At 43.2% G+C, this 26,163-nt stretch overlaps 1 long non-coding RNA gene across 1 annotated transcript in view; it reads right to left on the reverse strand.

Moving 5' to 3' along the window:
- LOC138917151 (uncharacterized) overlaps positions 1 to 16,513 on the reverse strand; it is a 28,177-nt gene extending 11,664 nt beyond the window's left edge. The window contains exons 1-2 of the long non-coding RNA XR_011424703.1: positions 16,193 to 16,513; positions 2,895 to 2,980 (exon numbers count right to left, since the gene is read on the reverse strand). This is a non-coding gene — a long non-coding RNA (uncharacterized lncRNA). The remainder of the gene's footprint in view (positions 1 to 2,894; positions 2,981 to 16,192) is intronic.
- Positions 16,514 to 26,163: the final 9,650 nt, after the last annotated feature.

A 26,163-nucleotide genomic window follows, 5' to 3' on the forward strand; every position in this document is an offset into this window, starting at 1 on the left:
GGCAAATTCAGGGCAGGCAAAGAGTTTTGTACTTTGGGCTTCTGCAAAGGACCCAACAGATTTGTGGAAGAAAACATTTTGAGTAAGCACTGGGCCCTGAAGATTGCTAGTCTCACCTTTCACGTGCTCTCATCTCTGTACAAAAGTATATTTATCTGTTTTAGGGAGATAAGTGAAGATTCCTTGCCGGGAAACTTTACAAACGTCCAGGAAGGCCAAGCTCTTGGTCTGCAAGGGTGTAGCGTCTCCTGTTCTCAAAAGGGTAACATGGACCATCCCTCCCAGGTATGACATCCTATGTGCCGTCTAATGATTTGTGGCACCCAAAGCTCAATGAAGATAGAACATAGACAGACAGATAGATGGAAGACCAGGGTGTTCAAATACAGTTTTCTGGTATATGAATTCTGAGACATCAAAACCTCCCTAGGAAATGAAACACCTGAAGTGTCTAGTGAAGTGGAAGGCACTGGGAAGAACTGACCCTGTGTCCCCTCAGTGTCCCAGCAGGGGGTGTTTGGATGAGCGTATTCAACTCAGCAGGAACCGAGCAAGGCAAGTGGCTGCAAAGGGGCAACTGGTAGGTGAGAAGGGCCTCCATTTTGTTTGCAGATAAAAGTTTCTCAGGACATATTTCTTGGATAGTGAATAAAGAGCCCATTGAGGGCTGGCCTCTCACCAGCCACTGTAAAGACAAGCTGAAAAGAGAAGAAACAGAGAAAAAGATAGGATAACAAAGGGGGATAGGAGATTTATGGGCTCAGAGCCCCAAATTTAAACATGAGGTATGAGAATTTCAACTAAAGATGGTGATTTGGGGACTAATATATACGAAGGTCCTTAAAAATGCCCCCAAAAACCATCTTGTATTTTAAAAAGAATGAATCCGTGGTAATGCTAGTAAACTAGAATGGCAGTCAGCTGGAGGACATCTTGAAGAAATCCGAGAAGACAGAAAGCAGATAGATCTGACTGATGAAAACAGATCACAGAAAGATGTAGACCAAAATGCTGGAGAAAAGAGGGACCCTTCCCACAGGGGTCCTTTGAGAGCTCCAAGCTCCTAGTCCACAAACATACAGGACAGAGATGAGACAGGGTACAGGCATGAAGGTAACTGGTAAATTAATCACAGGCCAAGTCCTCCCCCAAGGTCTGTTTCCTGACTTTACATCTTTCCCCTCTCTCTCTCCTTTGCTCACCAACTCCAGCTTCATTGACCTTCTTTATGTCCTTTTAACACGTGAAGTATCTCCCCAGCTCACTGTCTGTGCACTTGCTGTTTCCTGTCTGGAACAATCTACCTCTAGACCTTCACATGGTTGGCTCTTCCTTGTCATTCAGGTCTTGGCTCAAACTTCAGCTGCTCAAAGCATTCTTCTCTGGTCACAGTATCTAAATTAGATCCCAACCCCAGCCAGTCACATCACCCTGCTTCCTTTCCTTCAGAGCATGTGTGAATCTCTGAAGTTGTCTGACTCATTTATTTCTTTGTTTCTCCTCACCTGAGGACAGAGGCCTTATCTACTTTGTTTATCAGAGTATCGACAGTAGCTGGAACATCAATACAGTGCGGTGTTTGTATCAGTTAGCTCTTGCTGGGTGATAAACTACCCCAAAACTTAGTGGTCTCAAACAACAACTGCTTATTTAGTTCATGATTTGGATCAATTAGGCAGTTCTTCTTATCTGCGTGAACTCAGCACATCTCTCCCAGGCTCTGTATCCCAGGCATCCATGGTCAGCTGTAGATTGGCTGCTGGTTGGATAATCTAGGGAAGTCTTTGTCACATGCTATGTGTCTGGTAGGCTGTTGGTCAGAGCAACAGAAGCAAATGGGCCACATGCCTGTTGTCATCCTCTTGGGCTTCTTCACAGGAGTGTTACTTTTTTTTTTTGAGGAAGATTAGCCCTAACTGCTGCCAATCCTCCTCTTTTTGCTGAGGAAGACTGGCCCTGAGCTAACATCCGTGCCCAGCTTCCTCTACTTCATATGTGGGACGACTACCACAGCATGGCTTGCCAAGCAGTGCCATGTCTGCACCCGGGATCTGAATCAGCAAACCCTGGGCCACCAAAGCGGAACGTACACACTTAACTGCTGAGCCACCGGGCTGGCCCCCAGGACTGTTACTTCTGATAGCTCAGAATTCATATGGAAAAAAATGTATTTTTAACTTTCCTGTCTTTTACTTATTTTGGGTTTATTTTGAGCAAGATTAGCCCTATGCTAACATCAGCCACCAATCCTCCTTTTTTTGCTGAGGAAGACTGGCCCTGAGCTAACATACATGCCCATCTTCCTCTACTTTATATATGGGATGCCTGCCACAGCATGGCTTGATAAGCAGTGCGTAGGTCCACCCCCAGGATCCAAACTGGCAAACCCAGGCCACTGATGTGGAGTGCACGAACTTAACAGCTATGCCGCCAAGCTGGCCCCTTACCTATCTTCTTTATAAGGGCAGCAAGAGACAGCAAGTCCAGTGTGCAAGCGGTTTTCAAGTCTCTCCTTCAGGTCACTGTTCTAGAATCCCAATGAACAAACTAAGCCACAGGGCCAAGCCAGATTCAAGGAGATGGAGAAACAAATGCCACATCTTGCTAGGAGGGGCTCCAAAGTAACATTGCAGAGGGGCATGGACACAGGATAGACAGAATTTTCAGCCATTTTGGCACTCTTATCATACTGCTCAATATATGTATATATATATATATATATACATATATGATGAGTATTTTTGATTTAAAAGACTGCATCTGGGAAGGCTGGGCTAGTTGGACCACATCTCTCTTCCCTGCCCTCCTCCCAAATATATACAGCAGACAGCAGAGGCTTTTGGCCCCCACATAAAAATCCAAGCTGTGCACGCTAAAGAAAGTGACCTGCTTACCTGAAGATGCCTCCTCATTTGAGTGTAGGACCATGAATGGGCAGCAAAGCAGAGTTTGAGGAAACTGTGGAACATCCAGCAGGCACCTTAATGAAAAAGGAGAGGCAACACAGCTTTTCTCAAGAAGGAACACATCAAAATAATTCACTGCTCAAGTCAAGTCCTCCCTTTTTTGACTTGCTCTCCACGGCCGGCTGACCCCCACAACTCTGAACTGTCATTTTCCAGTTATGGCACCAGACCCACCAGTACAGGCTCATCCAGGGAGCAGTTTCTTGGCAGAGAGGTCTACACAAATCCAAATGGAACTCCCACTGCTTAACAGCCTAGATCTTTATTCACAAACAAGAACTAACAGCCAAGGGTCAACAAATGCGAAGAAAAGAAATCACATATGTGACTCACATTAAGATTAACAAGTAAAATAATTGTGTTTTTAGGAAATAAAGATCATTCAGGAAACAAAACAATGTTAAAAGAGTAAGAAATGACTCTAGTGAGATAGGAAAGATGGCACATACAAAAGTAAGAACAGACTGCTGCTGCAAAAAAGGAGTAATCAGAGGACGAAAATGAGTGCCTGGGAATTAAAAATATGTTTGACACTAAAACAATTCAGTGGACAGACTGACTAAGAGAATGGGGATGGTTAACAACATGTCAGTGATCTGGTGATAAAGTCAGTGGAATCTTGCAGACCAGAGCCAAAGGCAGAATGATGGCACGTAGGAGAGAAATGTGAAGCAGCATACATGTCTGCCCTTTCTTTTATCGGGGTTCTGGAGGCAGAGAACAGAGGTAATAAAAGGGAGGAACAATTCAGTAGAAGATAATATCCGTGAGACAAAGGCTACAGGGGTTTCTGAAGGCCCCCTCCTTTTGTTTAAGGAAGATTAGCCCTGAGCTAACATCTGCTGCCAATCCTCCTCTTTTTGCTGAGGAAGGCTGGCCTTCAGCTAACATCCATGCCCATCTTCCTCTACTTTATGTGTGTGACGCCTACCACAGCATGGCTTGCCATTGGTGCCATGTCCGCACGCGGGATCCAAATGGGTGCACCCCAGGCCAGCAAAGTGGAACATGTGCCCTTAACTACTGTGCCACCAGGTCGGCCGAGAAGCCCCTTTTATACGGGCACTAATCCTATTCCTCAGGGCTCTGCCCTCATGACCTAATCACCTCCCAAAGGCCCCACCTCCTAATACCATCTCATTGGGACTTAGCATTTAACAAAGGAATTTTGGGGAGACACAACATTTAGACAGCAACGGGGCCAAAGAAAATGGTGTCATGAATTTTGCTTTGGGCATCGGAAATACTAGAAAAAGGAGGTGTTATTTCTGTTCCACTGTGAAGGATAAATATCAATTCCCACTGAGAGGCAAGGCATTTCAGGCAGAAGGAAGAGTATATGAGCAGAAGTAGAAAGGTCTGAAATTTCCTGACAGGTTTGGAGAAAGAGATCAATAGTTTAGTGTGGCGAGAGTCTGAGATCTATGGCAGGAAGTGAATACACATGAATCTGAAAAGATAGGATTGTGCCAGATTGTAAAGAGCTCACATGCTATTCTGAGACGCTTTTCTACCTGACACTATACATAGTTGGGAACCCTTGGAGAATTTTATGCAGCAGAGCGACATATTCACAATCTACTTAGCTCAGAATCATGAATAGAAAGTGGGTACTTTCTGATGAGCCATTCCCCAGACTCACCTAGATGTAAAAACTCAAGAGTAGACAGAGAATTTCAATAGCACTAGGAACCAGAAATATTTCACCATTACCTGCTAGAAAACTGGAAGAACTTCCATGAGTTAAACCTTTAAAGCTTACAGGTAGACTGGTGGAACCATTCATGGTAAAATATTTCAAGAAATCTCACAAGCATAGACTTTCTTTCATCAGAGTGAAGGAATTCAAATCTCCCTCAGTATGGAAACTATTTAGTAGAGGATTCAGAGTCTTTAACACCCTCATCCAGCAACAGTCGTGAGCTGAAACGTGCATGTGGAAGGAAAGGAGCTGTGGGGTGGCCATGGTGAAGTTGTAGCTTTTAGCCACGAATGCAGAAACAGCCCATCCAGGAATGAGTTTTAAATACTGTACAAAGACAATAAGGTAGTGGTATCTCAATATCTCTTCTTAGACATCAGGTTATTATTTTAAAGAAGGAGTGACTTTTTAAACTAGAAAGTTTCATGACACTTGGCTATTTTAAACTAGATATCTGGCGGCCAGCCCCAGTGGCCTAGTGCTTAAAGTTTGGCACACTTTGCTTCAGTGGCCCAGGTTCAGTTCCCAGGTATGGACCTACACCACCCATCTGCCACGCTAATGGCAGCTCACATACACACCCACAAAAAACCAGTGACATTCGCCATCATGGTGGAGTGAGCTCTTCCCTTAGACTCTCTCCCCAAGACACAATGCAAAGGACATTCATAAACCAACAGAGAACATTCACACAACACAACAGACGTCTGAGAGACCCAGGCAGCCATACATTTGAAGGTGGAGGTGCTGTACCCCCGGGAGGAAGTGGAAGGAGGTAAGGGGATCTCCTCTTCCTCCTTGATGGTGATCTAGGGCACAGGACTGCACGTGGCTCTGTGAGGAGAGCAGGGAGGGGCAGCTCTCCACAGGAACGCCTTTGCTCTTGGAGCTGCCTACAGCTGTGGGAAAGCCCTACACAGAGGAGGCCAAGGAATTGCAGGGGCATCTTTATCAAGCAAGCACCCCAGTGGGGGAGACAGCAAGGGCAGAGCGGAATGCCCCAGGATTCTGCATGCAAAACAAAGTGCCTCTCCCTCCACCTGACACACCAGCTCAGCCAGAGGAAGGGACTCCTACCAGAGCGAATGCACATACATTTCTAAAGCAGCAGCAGTGAGCGGGCAATGGCAGACGTGCCCAGTCAGCATAGATTCCAAAGGACAGGCACAGATGCCAGGGATCGCGGTGGGCTCAGAATACACAGCTCCTGCCCCTCCCACTGGTAGCAGGTAGAATCTGCGATCAGATACTTCCACTAAGGGGAAGCACAAATCCACCCCCTGAAATAGTACAAAAAGACACTTTAATACTCCAGACCAGAACGAAAATGACAAGCACCCAGAAATCAATCTTGTCCTGAAGGCACAAAAATTTACAATCTAAATGAAAGACAATTCAAAATAGTTGTCATTAAAAAACTCAATGAGTTACAAGAAAACTTGGGAAAGCAGTTCAATGAAATCAGGAACAAAATTTAATGAACAGACAGAATTCTTCACAAAAGAGACTGAAACTATAAATAAAAACCCATCAGAAATGTTGGAGATGAAAGACACAATGAACGAGATAAAGAAAAATCTGGAGTCCTTGAATAACAGGGCTGATTTATGGAACACAGAAGCAGCAGCTTGGAGGACAGAAATATAGAAATGCTTCAGAAGAAGGAGGCAGAACTATGATAAAAAAGAAATGAAAAAATTCTCCCAGAATTATCCAACTTAATTAGGAAATGCAACAGAAAGATTATAGGTATGCCAGACGAAGAAGGGAGGGAGAAAGGAACAGAAAGCTTGTTCAAAGAAATAATAGCTGAGAACTTCTCAAACCTGGGGAAGAAACTGGATTTACAAGTAAAAGAAGCTAACCGAGGGGCTGGCCCCATGGCCGAGTGGTTAAGTTCACGCGCTCCGCTGCAGGCGGCCCAGTGTTTCGTTGGTTCGAATCCTGGGAGTGGACATGGCACTGCTCATCAAAACCACGATGAGGCAGCGTCCCACATGCCACAACTAGAAGGACCCACAACTAAGAATATACAACTATGTACCAGGGGGCTTTGGGGAGAAAAAGGAAAAAAATAAAATCTTAAAAAAAAAAAAAAAAGCAGCTAACCGAACTCCTAATTGTATCAATGTAAAAACACCTTCTCCAAGGCATATGTTAGTGAAACTGGCAAAAGTAAATGACAAAGAAAAAATATTAAGGGTAGCAAGGCAGGAGAAAATAACCTACAAAGGAACCCCTAGCAGGCTTTCACCGAATTTCCCAGCAGAAACCTTACAGGCTAGGAGAGAACAGAACAATATCCTCAAAATTCTGAAAAACAGAAACTTTCAGCCAAAAAGACTCTATCCATTGAAATTATCCTTCAGATATGATGGAGAAATAAAATCTTTCCCAGATAAACAAAAGCAGAGGGAGTTCATTGCCACAAGACTCCCTCATACAAGAAATGATCAAGAAGGCCCTCATATCAGAAAGAAAAAGAAAGGGTTTAAAAAGCCTTGAGCAAAGAGATAAATAGGCAGACAAAATCAGAAAATTGCAGTTCTCTATCAGGACAGGATAGCAACCAATTATAATATTGAAGATAAAGGGAAGGAACACATCAAAAATAACAGTAATCTCATCATTTTAACCACAAACTCACATCAGAAAACGGAAGTTACAACAAAAGTAACTTAGAAGGGGATGAAGAAAGGAATGGAACCTGCTTTAGACTAAGGAAATAAGAGGCCATTGGGAAATGGACTATCTCATCTATGACATTTTTTATATAAACCTCATGGCAACCACTAAACAATCAGAACAGAGACACAAAGGATACATATGGAGAAAATCATTATAGAGAACTACCAAACTAAACTGACAGTCCGAAATACAAAGGACAAGAAACAAGGGAAATACAGAACGACCAGAAAACAAGTGATAAAATGGCAGCAGTAAGCCCTCATAGATCAATCATCACTCTAAATGTAAATGGATTGAATTCTCCAATCAAAAGAGAGAGAGTGTAGGCCCGGGCCAGTGGCTCAGCAGTTAAGTGCACATGTTCTGCTCTGGGGTCCAGGGTTTGCCAGTTAGGATCCCAGGTGTGGACATGGCACAGCTTGGCAAGCCATGCTGTAGTAGACGTCCCACATATAAAGTAGAGGAAGATGGGCACGGATGTTAGCTCAGGGCCAGTCTTCCTCAGCAAAAAGAGGAGGTTTGGCAGCAGATGTTAGCTCAGGGCTAATCTTCCTCAAAAAAAAAAACAAAGAGAGAGAGAGAGTGGTGGGATGGATTAAAAAATAAGACCCAACATTATGCTGACTCCAGGAAACAGATCTCAGCTCTAAAGACAGACAAAGGCTCAGAGTGAACTGATGGAAGATGAGACTCCAAGCTAATGGCAAACAAAAGAAGCAGGTGTTGCCGTCCTTAGACAAAACCGACTTCAAGATTAAACAGGCAATGGAGTGACATCAGCATCATGGTGGAGTGAGCTTGCCCGGGACTCTCTCCCCTCCAAGATACAACAAAAAGGAGCAACCCTATTTCAAAAGAAAATACCCTAAAAGCACAAAAATCCTTGGAGAGTCACGGCAGCCACACGACAGAGGGTGGAGAGGCTGGAGCCCTGCTTCAGAGGAGCTGGCACAGGGTAAGAGAGAACTCTGCTCCCTCCCCTAAAGTCTGTGGTCACTGCCAGGGAGGCTCTGTGACAGAAGGAGTGGGGGAGGGGCTGCACGTCTGTGGAATCACCCAGGACTCCCTAGGGCCCTTGCGGCCTAAAGGGAAGCCCTTTAACAGGGCAAAAGCTTTCACTCAGGGGTGACCTCATCGAGCCAAGACCACAGGAGACCAGACAGCGAGAGCTGATTGGGAACCCGGGACTGCGTGCAGGAGAAAGTGCCCCTCCCCTGACCCGCACTGCGCCGGGCCAGCTCCGCTGAAGGTGGAGGGCTCAGAACACACGGCTCTCGACCCCCATCCACTGGCAACAGGCTGTAACTGCAACAGAATACTATCACAATGGGAAAAAGACTCATCCTTCCAGCATCAGGCAACTCATCAAATCTCCAGACCAGAGAGAAAATAAGCACCCAGAATTCAGTCCTGAGGATGCAGAAATAAGTAAACTAAGCAACAATGAATTCAAAAGAGCTATTGTCAAAAAACTCAATGAGGTAAAAGAGAATATACAGAAACAATTCAACGAGTTCAGGAGCTAGTCCACAAAACAGATTGAAACTATAAAGAAGAATCAATCAGAAATATTAGAGATGAAAGACACAATGGAAGCGATAAAACAAAATACAGATTCCCTGAATGCTCGTGTGGACACCACAGAGGAGCGACATGTTGAAATGCTCCAGACAGAGGAGGAGAGAGAAGTGAGACTAAAAAGAAATGAAGAAAGTCTCCGAGAAATATCCAACTCAATGAGAAAATACAACATAAGAATCATAGGTATTGAAGAAGGTGAAGATAAGGAGAATAGAGCAGAAAGCGTGCTCACAGAAATAACAGCAGACAACTTCCCAAATCTAGACAATGAGAGGGAAACGTGTCTGGAGGAAGCCTTCAGATCTCCTAGATGTGTCCAAGTAAAAAGACCTACTGCAAGGCATATAGTAGTAAAACTGGCAAAAATGAATGACAAAGAAAGAATACTCAGGGCAGCAAGGCAGAAGAAAATACCCTACAAAGGAACCCCTATCAGATAAGCAGACTTCTCTGCAGAAACCTCACAAGCTAGAAGAGAATGGAATGACATATCCAAAATTTTAAAAGATAAAAATCTTCAGCCAAGTATACTCTACCCAGCAAAAACATCCTTCAGATATGAGGGAGAAATTAAAACTTTCCCAGACAAACAATGCTAAGGGACTTCGTAGCCATGAGACCCATCCTCCCACACCAAGAAATCCTCAAGAAGGCCCTCATACCTGAAAAAATGACAAAGGGGAGAGAGGGGTCACAAAACACAGAGTAAGGAGACCAACAGATAGACAGGATCAGAACAGGATAGCAAATATTCAACTACAGCATTAGGCTAAAGGGAAGGAAAACACCAAAAACAAAGACAATCTTGTCACTTTCACCACAAACTCATGACACAAGTTGGAATAAGATATGAGAATAATAACTTAGGAGGCGAGGTGGAAAGGGACTGAATCAGTTTAGACCAAGGAAGTAAGAGGTCATCAGAAAGGGGACTATGTTATGCACGAGATTCTGAATACAAACTTCAGGGCAGCCACTAAACTAAAAAGCAGAACAGAGACACAAAAAAGAAATAAGGAAAAAACAAAGACACACAGCATAAAAAACGGCATAATTCAATGGGTAGACCAAAACACACAGGACGAGAAACAAAGGAAATGCAGGAAAACTGGAAAACAAGTGATATAATGACAGCATTAAGCCATCATACATCAATAATCACCTTCAATGTAAATGGACTGAACTCTCCAATAAAAAGACACAGAGTGGCAAGATGGATTAAAGAACAAGATCCAATAATTTGTCGCCTCCACGAAACTCATCTCAGCTCTAATGACAAGTACAGGCTCAGAGTGAAGAGGTGGAAGACGAGACTCCAAGCTAACAGCAAACAAAAGAAAGCAGATGTCGCAATACTTACATCAGACAAAGTAGACTTCAAGACAAGGCAGGTAAAGAGATACAAAGAGGGGCAGTATACAATGATCAAAGGGACACTCCATCAAGAAGAATAATAACACTTATAAATATCTATGCACCCAACACAGGAGCAGCAAAGTTCGTAAAGCAACTGTTAACAAACCTAGAAGAAGATATTAAAAATAACACAATAATGGTAGGGGACCTCAACACCCCACTCACATCATTGGACAGATCATCCAGACAGAAAATCAACAAGGAAACAGTAGAATTAAACGAAAAGCTAAAACAGTTGGACTTAATAGACATATACAGAACACCCCATCCAAAAACAGCAGAATACACATTCTTCTCAAGTGAACATGGAACATTCTCAAGGATATGTTGGGAAACAAGGCAAGCCTCTATAAATTAAAAAAAAAAAAAAAGAACTAATAAGAAGCATCTTCTCTGATCATAATGGTCTAAAGCTAGAAATTAGTTACAAGGAAAAAGCTGAGAAAGAGACAAAGATGTGGAGACTAAAGAATATGCTATTGAACAAGCAATGGAGCATTGAAGAAATTAAAGAAGAAATCAAAAAATATCTGGAGACAAATGAAAATGATAACATGCCATACCAGCTCATACGGGATGCAGCAAAAGCCATATTATGAGGGAAATTCATCGCAATACAGGCACACATTAACAAACAAGAAAAATCCCAAATAAGCAATCTCAAATTACACCTAACTGAATTAGACAAACAAGAACAAATAAAGCCCAAAGTCACCAGAAGGAGAGAAATAATAAAAATCAGAGCAGAAATAAATGCTATTCAAACAAAAAAGGCAGTAGGAAGGATCAATGAAAACAAAGAGCTGGTTCTTTGAGAAGATAGATAAAATTGACAAACTCCTAGCCAGATTTACAAAGAAAAAAAGAAAGCTCAAATAAACAAAATCAGAAATGAAAGAGGAGAAATAACAACATACTCTACAGAAATACAATGGATTATAAGAGAATACTACGAAGAACTGTATGCCAACAAAATGGCTAACCTAGAGGAAATGGATAAATCCTCAGACTCTTACAACCTCCCAAAGCTGAGTCAAGAAGAAATAGACAACCTGAACAGACCGTCACAAGCAAAGAGATTGAAACAGCAATCAAAAGCATCCCAAAGAATAAAACCCCAGGACCAGATAGCTTTCCTGGGGAATTCTAGCAAACTTTCAGAAGATTTAATACCCATCCTTTTCAAGCTATTCCAAAAAATTAGGGAGGATGGAACACCTCCTAACACATTCTACGAGGCCAGCATCACTCTGATACCAAAGCCTGAAAGGGACAGCACAAAAAAGGAGAACTACAGGCCAGTATCGCTGATGAACATAGATGCAAAAATTCTCAACAAAATCTTGGCAACCTGAATTCAGGAATACATCAAAAGGATCATACATCATGATCAAGTGGGATTCATACCACGGACACAGGGATGGTTCAACATCCGCAAATCAATCAGTGTGATACACCACATCAACAAACTGAGGAATAAAAACCACATGATCATCTCAATAGATGCAGAGAAAGCACTTGACAAGATCCAACAGCCATTTATGATAAAAACTATGAACAAAATAGGGATAGAAGGAAATTACCTCAACATAATAAAGGCCATATATGACAAATCCACAGCCAATATCATACTCAATGGGCAAAAACTGAGCACCATCCCCCTGAGAACAGGAATGAGACAAGGATGCCCACTATCATCACTCTTATTCAACATAGTACTGGAGATTTTGGCCAGAGCAACTAGGCAAGAGAAAAGAATAAATGGAATCCAAATAGGGAGTGAAGAAGTGAAACTCTCGCTGTTTGCACACGACATGAGCTTGTATATAGAAAACCCCCCAAAATCCACTGGAAAACTAATGCAAATAATTAACAACTACAGTAAATTTGCAGGGTACAGAGTCAACTTACAAAAATTAGTTGCTTTTCTATACTCCAACAACAAACTTACAGAAAGGGAACTCAAAAATATAATTCCATTTGCCATCGTACCTAAAAAAATCAAGTACCCAGGAATAAATTTAACCAAGGAAGTGAAGGACTTATACAAAGAAAACTATAAGACATGAGTGAGAGAAATTGATAGTGACTTAAAGAGATGTTAAGAGACTCCTTGCTCATGGATTGGAAGAATAAACACAGGTAAAACGTCCATACAACACAAAGCAATCTACAGATTCAATGCAATCCCTATCAGCATCCCACTGACATTCTTGACGGAGACAGAGCAAGGGATACTAAAATTCATACGGGGCAAAGATCTCGAATTGCTAAGGCAATCCTGAGAAAAAAGAACAAAGCTGGAGGTATCACAATCCCTGACTTCAAAATGTACTACAAAGCCATAGTGACCAAAACGGCATGGTACTGGTACAAAAACTGGCACACAGATCGATGGAACAGAACAGAAAGCCCAGAAATAAAACCACACATCTACGGTCCGCTAATCTTCAACAAAGGTGCCAAGAACAGACAATGGAGAAAAGACAGTCTCTTCACTACTATCTCATGACTAGGTACTTAAGCAAAGAACTGGAAATCAATGATTCAGAGAGACTTATGTGCCCCTATGTTCCTTGCAGCATCATTCACAATAGCCAAGACACGGAAGCAAACCAAGTGCCCATCAACTGACAACTGGATAAAGATGTCATATACGTACATACACACACACATATATATATTTTTATACACACACACAGACACACACACACACAATGCAATACTACTCAGCCATAAAAAAAGACAAACTTGTCCCATTCACAACAACGTGGATGGAACTTGAGGGTGTTATGTTAAGTGAAATAAGCCAGACAGAGAAAGGCAAACACCATGTGATTTCACTCATCCGTGGAAGGTAAACACACGAACAAAGAGAACGGTTTACTGGTTACCAGAGGGGAAGAGGGGAGGGAGCTGGGCATAGGGGTAAAGGGGCACACTGATATGGTGACTAACAAATTATAACGGACCACTGACATTTCACAATGTTATAAACTCTTTTGACCTCAATTAGAAAAAATGAGGAAGGTTGGCGGCGGATGTTAGCTCTGGACGAATCTTCATCAGCAGAAAGAAATAAAAATAAAAAAAATAAACTAGAAATGTGGCTCAAGGCTGTGCACATCACCGAGTTCTCCAACTTCAGAGCAGGAACAAGGAAAAGATCACATAGCAACCTGATAGGAACTAAGTAGAAATTACGTCTAACTAATAGGAAAAGGCTGTCCATTTCTCGCTCCTTGATGAATGCGCCGATGTGGAAATCAGAACATATATCTCAGCCATATATCTTTGTCTTATTTTTCTTCAAGACTGTACAGCATGAACATAGAAACGTTCAGCTGAAAAGTCAGGAGAAGAGTCCTTGAAAGACTTCCATTTGAGGAAACAGAACTATATTTTAGAAAGCTTCTGCTGTGTTTGTGTTCTCCGGAAAATTCAGGAAACTGTTTGCTCTATGAAGCAAGAAATGAAAACTTGTATAAGTTGAGGGACTGAGCTGTAAAGGGAGAGGGTGGCAAGGGAGAAATAGACAAAAAGATAAAGAGGAAGTATTTGGGAAAGAATAAAATTTCCCTTGAGATTACATGCAGCTTAGAAACAATCAAGATCAGTTTTTACATCACTGGGAATTGAATCAATGATGTTGAAGCCATTCTTGAGAAACTCTCTCAGAAAGAAGGAGATAAAGGAAAAGAGAGAAAATAAGAAGAAGATTCCAGAGATGGAAAAAGATTTTCAATAGAAGAATGATTGGCATGTCTGAGGGAGAGAGCAGAGCAGATGAGAAAAATAATCTTTAAACACATCTCAGAAAAAACTTTCTGCAACTCAAGGAGGGCCCGGATCATCAAAAGGAACACATCAGATATGAGGCCAAATTGATGAGAAAAAAATATGACCATAACACATATTGAGAAAGTTTTGGAACTTCAAGAATAAATAAAATTCTCTAGGGATTTAGGAAGAAAGAGAAAAAAAGGTCACATTGGAATTAGATTGCTCATCTGCAATTCTAGGATACATGGAGCAATGTGTGTGGACAGAGACGAGGGACAAAACTGTGTGAGATAAGCATTCGATACCCAATCTCTCACCCATGAGCGAAGACAAAAACAAAAAGATTTACACTAATGTGCAAAGACTCCCAAGATACACTATTCCGTTTAGCAACAAAACTAGAAACACAGTTAAAAGATGAGTCAGACTCAGAAAAAAATATTAGCAACACGTAAAATAGACAAATGGTTAATATCCACACTGAAGAAGGAGCTCCCAAAACCCAACTAAGAAATTGCTAAGGGGTAGGAATAAATAATTTACCGAGAAATAAATACAGATGACCAATAGGCAGCAAGGACACAATCCATTAATTAAAAATGAAACTGGCATCGAAATACCATCGGATCAAGAAAACAACAGGAAGAACATCACGTGTGGGAAAGGCCTGTGAAAATAGATACCGGGAAGAACTCTGGGAGAGCCTTTAGTGTCTGGGAGATCAAGACAGCTCCCTGAATCCAAAACTCTCCACAGTCATACAATCGACCTCCTCCAAATCATACAGTCAACAAGGAGAACCAACGAAGCCACACAGAAGCAAGCCTGTAGCGTCACAAGATGACCAAGACGACCATAACCTTCAAATGACCTGGAAGTTCAGAAAGAAATGCCAACTTCCAGCCCAGCTCCGACCACTACTGAAAGCCTTTGGCAGAGTGGAGGATTGCAAGGTTTAAGACTCCATGGAAAGGACAAGGTCATGGAGGAATCAGATAAAACACATCAAACCACCCTCAAAAGAGGAAGTCCAACACTACCTGCTGAAATACGCAACACAGGCGAAGGACTCGGTAGTCCTGGGCACTGGCCACGAGCACGCTGCTGCAAGGGGAAAGGCTCTGGAGGTGTCAGCCTTGGAGAAGCACTGCTTCCAAGGGAGAACCAGAAATTGGCAAAAGAGGTGGTGCTCCTCCGAGACGGGGCCATAAGGAAAGAGGATGGAAGGAAAGAAAAAAGGAATAGGAAGGATTTTGCATAAAGGAAAGAGAAACAAAATATACCCCTTAATTCCCAATAGCGTTATGTTTAAAGAAACTGCGCTTCACCATCCTGACAGAAGTGGGCTCTCTCACACCAGGAACCCTGTCCATATAACATCCAGGAACAGGAAAAAAAAAAAAAAATTCCATACAAAGTTACTGTAAGAAGAAAACAAAGTAAATCATAACATTTCAGTCGTTCAAAATTTCTCCTCTGCTCCTCCAAAAACATGAAGGAGAAAAACTACAGCACAACACTCCACATTTAATTATTTCAAACAAGCATTGGAAGATGTTGAAAAAAGAAAAACAAACATCTAGAATTAGAAAGCCACATATTAAGGCAGAAACGGACACAGCACAGAAATACCGTGAGATCCGATCAGTTTCTTTTAAAAGATAACAACAAATAAACTAAAACTAGAAGGTGCCTTAACAATCCCATACAAGAGGGAGAGCTGCACTCCTCAGAACCCATCGAGACCAACGTTACTATCTGCTTCACGTCTGTCCTTCCAGCAAGACTTGGTTCCAAGGAGCCAAGACCACGTGTGCCAATTCAGCGCCCGACTCCCGGGCACCGCGTCCCCAGGCGGGCACCGTGCCCGGCACACACCGCCCGTTCCATGAACGTGAGCGCACGAAGAGACCCCTCGCTCCGCGCGCCGCACAGCTGTCGCGCGACCTGACGGGCACCTCTTGGCGCACAAGCCTGCTCCTCGGGTACACGCTGGGCTCGCCTCGCCTCCCACCAGCCCCCAGGCCCCGGCCCCCAGCCCCACGTCCCCAGGCACCTCTTGCAAACAGAAGCATCTTCGCGGGTGCCGCGCAGGCCCTCGTCGTCTGCGTCGGGCGAGGAAGAAGACCCGGAGCCGAAGGAGGGCCTCCTCAGGCCAGGGCGTGGTGGGCCCCGGCTGCTGTGACACACGCCGGGGAAACGAACAAGCCCGGGAGAAGGCGGCAGAGCGCGGCCCGACGACACCCGGCTCCGCTAGGCTCGGCTGGCGCGGCTCAGGAACGCCTCCCACTTCGGCGGCCCAGCAACTGTCCGCTCCTCGGCGCCGGCGCTGAGACGCCCACCCGGCAACTTCCCCGCCCCCTCCGGCCGCGGACACGCTCATTGGAGGAGTCCTTTGGCCCCGCCCACACATTCCGGAAGTTCGCCCAGGAGGAAAGTAAACAAACTGTCGCCAAGATCATCGCAATCCTTTCGGGGCATTGTAGTCTTTAGGTGCGTAGGGTGTCTCCCGGGTTTCTTTTGTTCCCCCTGAAATTTCTTAAGTATAATTAACTGAGGGCAGAAGAGCTGGTAGAATCCTCAGCAGTGAGGCGAAGGGCAGAGAATCCAGCCTGGGGAAACAAGTGTTAGCATTACAGTCGGTCGGGGGTCAGGCTCATTCCACAAGTTAACAAATATTTATTGAGCTCCACTCTGAGCCAGGAACCGTCCTATGGGCTGTGCAGACATTCCCCCCTTTATGTGAAGGAAGGATTGTGTGGAAAACTAAACTAGAGCTACCAGTTGCAAGCATCAATGGCTGAATTTCAGCAACATAATGTTCGGCGAAAGAAGGAAATATAACATTTGTAAAGTCCAAACCAAGCAGAAGTAATATTTAGATAAACATATATATGTGATAAAATGCTATACAAAAAAGTAGAAGAATGAGAGAAAAAAATCAAGAATCAGATTGTGACCTTTAGGGAGTGGGGAGGGTAGGACACTGGAGGACAAAGAAAGGGAATGAGGGAGGAGTACAGAGACACCTCAATGATTTCTCAAGTGGGGGTAGGTTCACATATATATGTTTCTTTTCTTGCATATTCACGATGTTCATAACAGATATCCTGTACTAGATTCACTGTAAAACATTTTTTGAATAAACAAGAAAAGAAGTGTGCTTGTATATTCCTTTTCATTATCTGTTGGGAACCAGGGAATGGATGTACTCAAACTTTAAGAACCTTGAATCACACACACACACGCAAGCAAAATAAACAAATAACAACAAAAACTCAATACACATATCTTGGGGCGAGATCAGACATTAAAAGCTATTCAATGGACGAACAAGATCTCATGGATACCCGAAGTAGAAATCACAGTGGGGAAGGCAGAGGTTGGGGAATTTAGCCAGGGGAATGATGATGAGATGAAATACACCACTTTCTTTGACTCAGCCTCAGCCTAGAGGGTATTGCAAACCGCTGAACAAGCACTGTCATCCGGCTCGGCAGCGTACACAGTCCACGCATGTTAGTGGGTAAGAAGTGTCAACAACACACAGTAGAAGGTGTGGATCCCATCGGTCTAGAGGGGGAGGCTGAGGGTGACTGGAAGAAGGTGGAGGCAGACGCACCAATACACCTCTGTTGATCGATGAGCAGAGAATACTTGTGCTCTTTGCTGAGCCTTTGATTCAGGAAAACTGGTGATTCAGAGGACTCTGGTGAGTTTTTCACTGAGGGGCCACCCCAAAGGCTTCCTGCAGGTAGGGCCAGCTCATTCCATTTAAGCTCCTGATCAAGGGGCTGGAACTTTATGAAATAGCAGTGGCATCTGGAAATGGCAAGTTTAGCCTTCTCAGGCTGCATGATGCCTCCAAATATGGGACTGCAATGGGGTAGCCCTGAACAATGTCCTAGCCAGAGAAAGGTCACTGCCAGCTAATTTTCATCCTTTGACAAGGTCAAACGAAGAGAAACCGGGGTTTACAATCCCTGTGAACATTAATATTGGGAGCCAGAAACTGGGCTTGAACCATAGAACTTCTCCCCAAGAGGCTCAAGTGGCATTTGCTGCCTTGGCTGTCCAGGATTGCTTTCTTCTCGAACAACAGCTAGAGTTTATTCTGGAGAACTAAACTCTCCTTTCAGTCCATGTATATCATGTGAGGCTCCATGCCTGGCACTGGGGGCAGAACCTTACTGTGGCCTGGCAATGATACCCAGAACACCCCAGCAATACTTTGGGAGTGTGTATATGTATGTGTTGGGGCAGGGGAGGGCGGTGACCAGGTTGGTCCAATCAGAATGAATCCAAGGAGTTGACCCGGGAGTTGCTAAGTCTAGAAGAGCTCTCTTTTTGGCTAAACTTGAACCTGGGAAGATGTACCATTGAAGCTACTGAGAGCCATCTTGACATTTCATAAAGGCTGAAAATAATGCTAATAAGAAGACTAATGGAGGCTGGGGCACTGTACAGGCAATTAGTGGTGACCTGAGTTTGGAGTGTGGTAGCTGACAGGAAAATCACCAATGCCTGTGGAAATGGTCAATCAGAAGCAGCTAAATTCAGAAAAATGAAATAAGCTGTCATTGGGTAGTTGCAACTTTACTCCTGAGCTGAGCACCAACTATCCCTCCCTTCCCATCACCACCTGGTAGTACCTCAGTCAACCATTTTCTTTCTTCTTTGCTGGTTGCATTTTCCTAGTTTTGCGTCTGAGATTTCCTCAATCTTTAACTAGCCGTAGTCTGTTAGAAAGACCATCTTTCTTCCATTGAATAGCTGTTACACCTTTGTCAAAAATCAGTTGGGCATATTTGTTGGGACTATTTCTGGGTTCTTTTTCAGTTCCATTGATCTGTGTCTATCCCTCTGCAAATACTACAGTCTTGGTTACTGTAGCTGTATGATAAGTTGTGAAACCAGGTAGACTGATGGCTCCCATCAGTCATCTTTTTCAAAATTCTTTTAGCTATTTTAGTTCCTTTGTCTTCCCGTATAAATCTTAGAATTATTTTGTCTATAGCTACAAAAGAATCTTCCTGTATTTTGATTTTGTTACCTGTCTATGTCAGTTTGGAGAGAATTGACATCTTTACTGTGTTCCAATTCAAGAACATCATATATCTCTCCACTTATTTAGCTCTTTGATTTCTTTTATCAGTCTTGTGTAGTTTTTGGCATACAAGTCTTGGATATGTTTTGTTAGATTTACACCTAAGTCTTTCATTTTTATTAGTGATTGTAACTGTATTTTTAATATTGGGGTCCATGAGTTCATTACTAGTACATAGAAATATACTGACTTTTATATGTTTCTTATCTACCCTATGACATTGCTGAACTCAATAATCACTTCTAGGAAGAATTACTTTTTAATAACTTCTTGTGGTATAAGGCCCGAAATTAAGATTCAATATTACGAGCTGTCTTGACACCTGATAAATCAAGGGGACTTCAAATGGCCTAACTGCAATTCCCCACTCCTCTGCCCCCTCTTCTCCCACACATAAGGTCCCCTGGCCAAACAACCCTTCTCATCACAGGGAGCAGACACAGTGCCTGCTTGTTCCTGACCTCAGGCTTCAGTTCCCTATCACAGAATCATTCCAACAAGCCCATCACACCCTCCTGTGGGAACCAAGGCTCACCTCACCCTCTTGTTACCACAGAGTCCTCTTACTACCCAAACTCCTGCTTGTTCCATCTGTTCACAAGTGCAGTTCCCGTGTGGCCCTGCATGGTGTGTGCTGTCCTCCTCCCGGGGCTGTGAGAATATGTGATAAACTAATAAACTGCTGTCCATCCCTGTGAGTCTAGGGTAGGAATCTCTCTGTTACCAATGGAATAAAGAGGAGGTAAGTAAAACAGTTGGCAACCATATATGACAAATGCACAGCTAATATTATTCTCAATGGAGAAAAACTGACGGCTATCCCTGTAAGAACAGGAACCAGACAAGGATGCCCACTTTCACCACTCTTATTTAACATAGTGTTGGAAGTCCTAGCCAGAGCAATCAGGCAAGAAAAAGAAATAAAAGGGATCCACATTGGAAAAGAAGTGAAACTGTCACTGTTTGCAGATGACATGATTTTATATATTGAAAACCCTATGGAATCCACCAAAAAACTTTTAGAAATAATAAATGAATACAGTAAAGTTGTGGGACACGAAATCAACATACAAAAGTCAGTTGCATTTCTATTCACTAACAATGAAGTAGCAGAGAGAGAAATTAAGACAACAATCCCATTTACAGTTGTAACAAAATACCTAGGTATTTGAATAAAATACCTAGGAATAAACTTAACCAAAGAGGTGAAAGACCTGTACACTGAAAACTGTAAAATATTGTTGAAAGAAATAGAAGATACAAAGAAATGGAAAGATATTCCATGCTCTTGGATTAGAAGAATTAACTTAGTTAAATGTCCATACTCTCTAAAGCAATCTACAGATTCAATGCAATTTCTATCAAAATTCCAATGACATTTTTCACAAAACTAGAAAAAGGAGGGCCAGCCCGGTGGCGCAGTGGTTGAGTCCGCGTGTTCCGTTTCTTGGCGGACTGGGGTTCGCAGGTTCGGATCCCAGGTGCGGACATGGCACCGCTTGGCAAAGCCATGCTGTGGTAGGCGTCCCATGTATAAAGTAGAGGAAGATGGGCATAGATTTTTGCTCAGGGCCAGTATTCCTCAGCAAAAAGAGGAGGATTGGTAGTAGTTAGCTCAGGGCTAATATTCCTCAAAAAAAAAAAAAAAAAAGAACAAAGAATCCTAAAATTTATACGGAATCACAAAAGACCCCAAATAGCCAAAGTAATCCTGAGAAAAAAGAACAAAGCTAGAGGCAGCACAATCCTTGACTTCAAAACATCCTACAAAGCTATCGTAACCAAAACAGCATGGTACTGGTGCAAAAACAGACACATAGATTAATGGAACAGAATTGAGAGCCCAGAAATAAACCCACACAGATATGGACAGCTAATTTTTGACAAGGGAGACAAAAGCATACAATGGAGAAAAGAAAGTCTCTTCAATAAATACTATTGGGAAAATTGGACAGCCACATGCAAAATAATGAGAGTAGACCATTATCTTACACCATACACAAAAATTAACTCAAAATAGATTAAAGACTTGAATGTAAGACATGAAACTTCTAGAAGGAAACAGATAGTACAGTCTTCGACATCAACCAGCAGCATATTTTCAAGAACCATGTCTGACTGGGCAAGAGAAATAATAGAAAAACTAAACAAATGAGACTACATCAAACTAAAAACCTTCTGCAAGGCAAAGGAAACCATCATCAAAATGAAAAGTCAGTCTAACAATTGGGAGATATTTGCAAACCATGGATCTGATAATATCCAAAATATATAAAGAATTCATACATTTCAACAACAAAAAAACTAACAACCCAATTAAAAAATGAGCAAAAGATGTGAACAGACATTTCTCCAAATAATATATGCAGATGGCCAACAGGCATGTGAAAAGACATTCAACATCACTAACTACCAGGGAAATGCAAATCAAAACTACAATGAGATATCACTCATGCCTGTCAGAATGGCTATAATTAACAAGATAGGAAACAATAAGTGTTGGAGAGGGTGTGGAGAAAAGGGAACTCTCATACACTACTAGTGGGAGTGCAAAATGGTGCAGCCGCTATGGAAAACAGTATGGAGATTCCTCAAAAAATTAAGAATAGAACTACCATACGATCCAGCTATTCCACTGCTGGGTATTTATCCAAAGAACATGATACATGAATGCGTAAAGATAGATGCACTCCTACGTTCATTATTCATAATAGCCAAGACTTGGATGCAAGGTAGGTGCCCATCAAAGGATGAATGGATAAAGGAGATGTGGTATATATACACAACTGAATGCTACTCAGACATAAAAAAGGATGAAATCTGGCCATTTGTGAGAACATGGATGGACCTTGAGGGTATTATGCTAAGTGAAATAAGTCAGAGGGAGAAGGTCAAATACCGGTATTATCTCACTCATAAATAGAAGATAACAACAACAACAAACAAACACATACAGACAGAGATTGGATTGGTGGTTATCAGAAGGGTGGAAGGTGAAAGGGGTGATTAGGCATGTGGTGGGTGGTGAACATGATGTAATCTACACAGAAATTGAAATATAATGATGTACACCTGAAATTAAAAAAAACTCGCAGATAAGGGGGGGCTACTGTAAGTATCAGTTGACTTGGTGGGAACTAAGTGCTTTAACAGAGAGCAGAATGTTCAGAGTAAGTAATAACCATATCCACACAACATTGAACATTCTTTATAAAATTGTAAAAAATAATTAAAAATGAATAAATATAAAATCAATCATCATATGTCAAATTTAAACAAACTGTTTCTTGAAAACATAAGTATGACCTGATTTCATCAGATATAGTTATTGTACAGTATACTTTGTTTTAGGTAAAATGTCTTAATCACTACATAATGGAATATATCCAATAGTCAAAAAATGACTATGTCTCAGTGTATTCCACATAAAGAGTGGGTACTTTGTAGACAGATAATATTTTAATTAAGATTTTGCATTTTTCTTGTGATCTTTACATATAACTAATGTAAGAATGGGAAATAAATAAATAATGAGAAAGAGAAAAAACTTCCCATTATTTGTTTTCTCTGTTCTTTGAAAATGCCAAGCTTAGTACATTTAAATGAATAAAAGAAGTATAATTTTTCAAATATTAAAAAAACAATAAAAATAAATAAAACAGTTGGCATCACAAGGAGGATGGCCCAACCTCAGCTGAGGACACCTGGGCAGTGCTCACTAACTACTCCTTTGCTCACTATCGGGGTCATTGGCAGCAGTTACTATCTGGGGAGTGAGGGCCCATTGCCAGCCAGCTTGGGCTTTAGCTCATGTTCTGTTCTCTCAAGTGGATGCTGCCATCTCTTCTCACCCCAGTGTCTCATTCTTCCCCAGAAAGCGAGACCTATTCTTAGTTGACTCTATCCCAGAGTGAGGTGCCATCAGGTGTGGCCTGTGTCTGGCAGGTGGTCTCCCGGCCTCCTACCAGAGGGCAGCGACAACACAACCTCCTAACTGGTGGATGCTTGAGTTCCATTTCCTGAATCTCAGGCTGATGCTCCTTAGTCACTGTGTCTAGTCTGATGACCATCAGTGCCTGCTTGGGGCGGTCACAGAGACACTGTTTGGGAAAGTGTCCTCCAGCACAGTCCTGGGGATGACCCCTTGTTTGGCTTGAGGAAAGGAGAAGGCCATGACTCCAGGAAGATTTCAGAATGACTCCCTGGTTCCTTCCTGAGTCAGTGCTGTTCAGGCAAAGGCAGTGAGCTCAGCCATCTCCTGTGCTGCTGCTCATTATGCTGCTGTCAGGGGCTCTCCAGACCCATAAGGGTTTCAAGGGCCACGAGCATGGGAGCCCATGGCCCAGGCACAGATCAAAAAAAACAAGTGTCTATGGGGGAGCGTTTGGTATTCTACTTTTCTCCCAATGGGAAACCCCTAACCAGCACACTTGGGCTTTGCTTAGCATTGTTCCTGACCAGTATGCCAAAGGACTAATCTGGTCATCAAGGGGCTTGAGGCCCCCACCTTGGCCATAGACAAAATGACCTCCTGGATGTGGACTTCAACACTGGGGAGATTGACTGGCATTCCCTGGAGGAAAAGAACACTTGTCTTTGAGGCCCGACACCTGGTTCCTTTCCACATAACCACCCAGAAGGTCTGCCCACATGTCACTGGATGGAGAAACACAAACACTGTGACTCTCCAGGCAAAAATATCCCGAGGGAATAAGTACAGAGAGAAGGTGGGGGGAGGGAAGCAGTGCCCAGCGGGGAGAAGGTAGAGCTGCAGCAGAAGATGGCTTCCACCCCTCAACGTCTGCATGGTGGGGACCCTGGGCTCCTCCAATGCACCCTGTTGCCTAAGCCTGGGTGGCACAAAACTCTGATCCTCAGGGTTATGGGGAAAACAATGCACAGCACCCCTGTGGCACAGTGAAGGTGTTAATTCAAATCTGACTTAGATACAACCATTGCTGTGAGAGAGGCCCAACCCTGATGCTCCCGACCTGAGCCTCTCTGGAGGGAAAACTGATAAACAAGAGCGGGGCAGAAAGACACTGCCCCAGCCCCAAGTACATCCTGTGACCATCAGACCAATCAAAAGATAAATGAAGGAGAGAAACCTAGATACATGCGGAGGAAGCAATCACACAAAAGAACTAATTCCAGAAAGGCTCACAATTTGTCCCAATGGAAATCAAAAATTTAATAAATTGATTTACGTGGCAAAAAGATAAAGGGTTCTGACTAGCCTTTGTGTCTCCACAACGTCAGATCTGAACTAACTTAAACATCTGCTAAAATGCACCACTTGGCAAACCTTCACAGACCTTACACCAGGGCTCAAATTACAGTTATACTTAGTGTGATAAGTATGTTTTCTGGTTTCTCTTTTTAATGCTTTCACATCTGAGGCCTTGCTGACCTTGTAGGGACTGTCCCTGCCAGGGTTAACCAGTTCCTGGAAATAGCAAATGACTCCACAATGTACTCCTTTCATAGGTAATCATCTACAGTCAACACCGTCAAACCCCTCTTCTATGAGGCTCTTCCACTCTGGGCCACTATTCCCTTGCCCTCATCACCCTAGGGACAGGGACTAGACAACCAGGGACACCACTCTGCCCCAAGTCCACTGAAATGATTCAAACTAGCCAGTCCTACACCTGTTTTCGCTGCCTCACTCCTAACTTCCTGTGGAATCCACAAGAAAGGCTCTTGCCCATGTTTTCCTCTCGCTCCTTCTGCCTCCTGATTGACCCTAGTGGGGCCCTGTGTGGCCCTCCACAGTGTGCCCTGCCTCCTGTTGCTTGGAATCTGTGAAGACAGAAAACTTCTTCCTTCATGACAGTTATTTCTGTATCTTTGTGTCTGATTGTACTTGATAGACACAAATCCTGGTATCCTTAAAAAACCTGGGATCCCACTACATTTACACATGGCTGAATGTTTTGCTATTATAGATTTGGCTAATATCTTCTATTCACTGCCTGTTTCAACATCCTCTCACCACAGTTTGTCATCACCTCTGAGGGGACACGTTTTTACCTTATTACCCACAGGGACCTAAGCCGTTCTGCTCTCACAGGCAGTCTTTGCAGACAGGACCCTCACCGGATCCCCCTTTCTCCAGGAGTACACGTATGACACGATGTTTATGACCTCCTCCTTTGAGGACATTTGTTTGACACACTTGTTAAGGACATATAACTCCAACATCCTTTAGTCCTTTTTTAGTTCCGAAGGCAACATAGTCCTTGTCTAAAAGTTTTACTTAAGCTCATTTGTGCTGTTTCTTGTAAATTAGCCCAGCTTCAGTGGGGACCCCCTCCAACAAAAGACTCTAGAAACTGTGCAAATTAAAATCAACAGGCACTCCCACTAAAGCCCTCAGAGACTCTTGTGGTGATGAGGGTTCGGCAACCTCCTCTCATGCTCCCTGGAGTCTCTGGAAAATCTAGGACGTGCCTAAGTTGTCTGTGGGTTCCTGATGCAAGAAGCCCCTCTCCTTGGCTCTGCACTGCACAGTATTAGATCATGAGTTACTGGCCATACACTGAGCTCTTTTGGAAACAGAGTCTCTCTCAGTCCTGGAGCCTCCATACCAAGCTGCCCATTATTCCTTGGGTCATGGAAGTAGCACCCCACAAGTTCAGGAAGGTTACCAAGGCCTCCTTGCAATAGGATGGATCCAAACCTGGGCCCTGTGGCACATCCTATCTGCTGGAAGGGGTGGCCTCCCCTGTCATCACCCCACTGCCAGATGCCATGGTGCTGGAGGATGTCACCCCTCCCCCAGTTGCCTTGGTACCTTGGGCTTCCCTTGGAATCAACAGAGTGAACATCAATGAGAGTTCATACACTTGAGGTTGTTGATGACCACCACTATCTCCTGGTCAAGTGCCAACTTCACTTCCAAGGGAAACACTTCTCAT

Source organism: Equus caballus, chromosome 13 (genome assembly GCF_041296265.1).
Source record: "Equus caballus isolate H_3958 breed thoroughbred chromosome 13, TB-T2T, whole genome shotgun sequence".
Classification (NCBI taxonomy): Eukaryota; Metazoa; Chordata; class Mammalia; order Perissodactyla; family Equidae; genus Equus; species Equus caballus.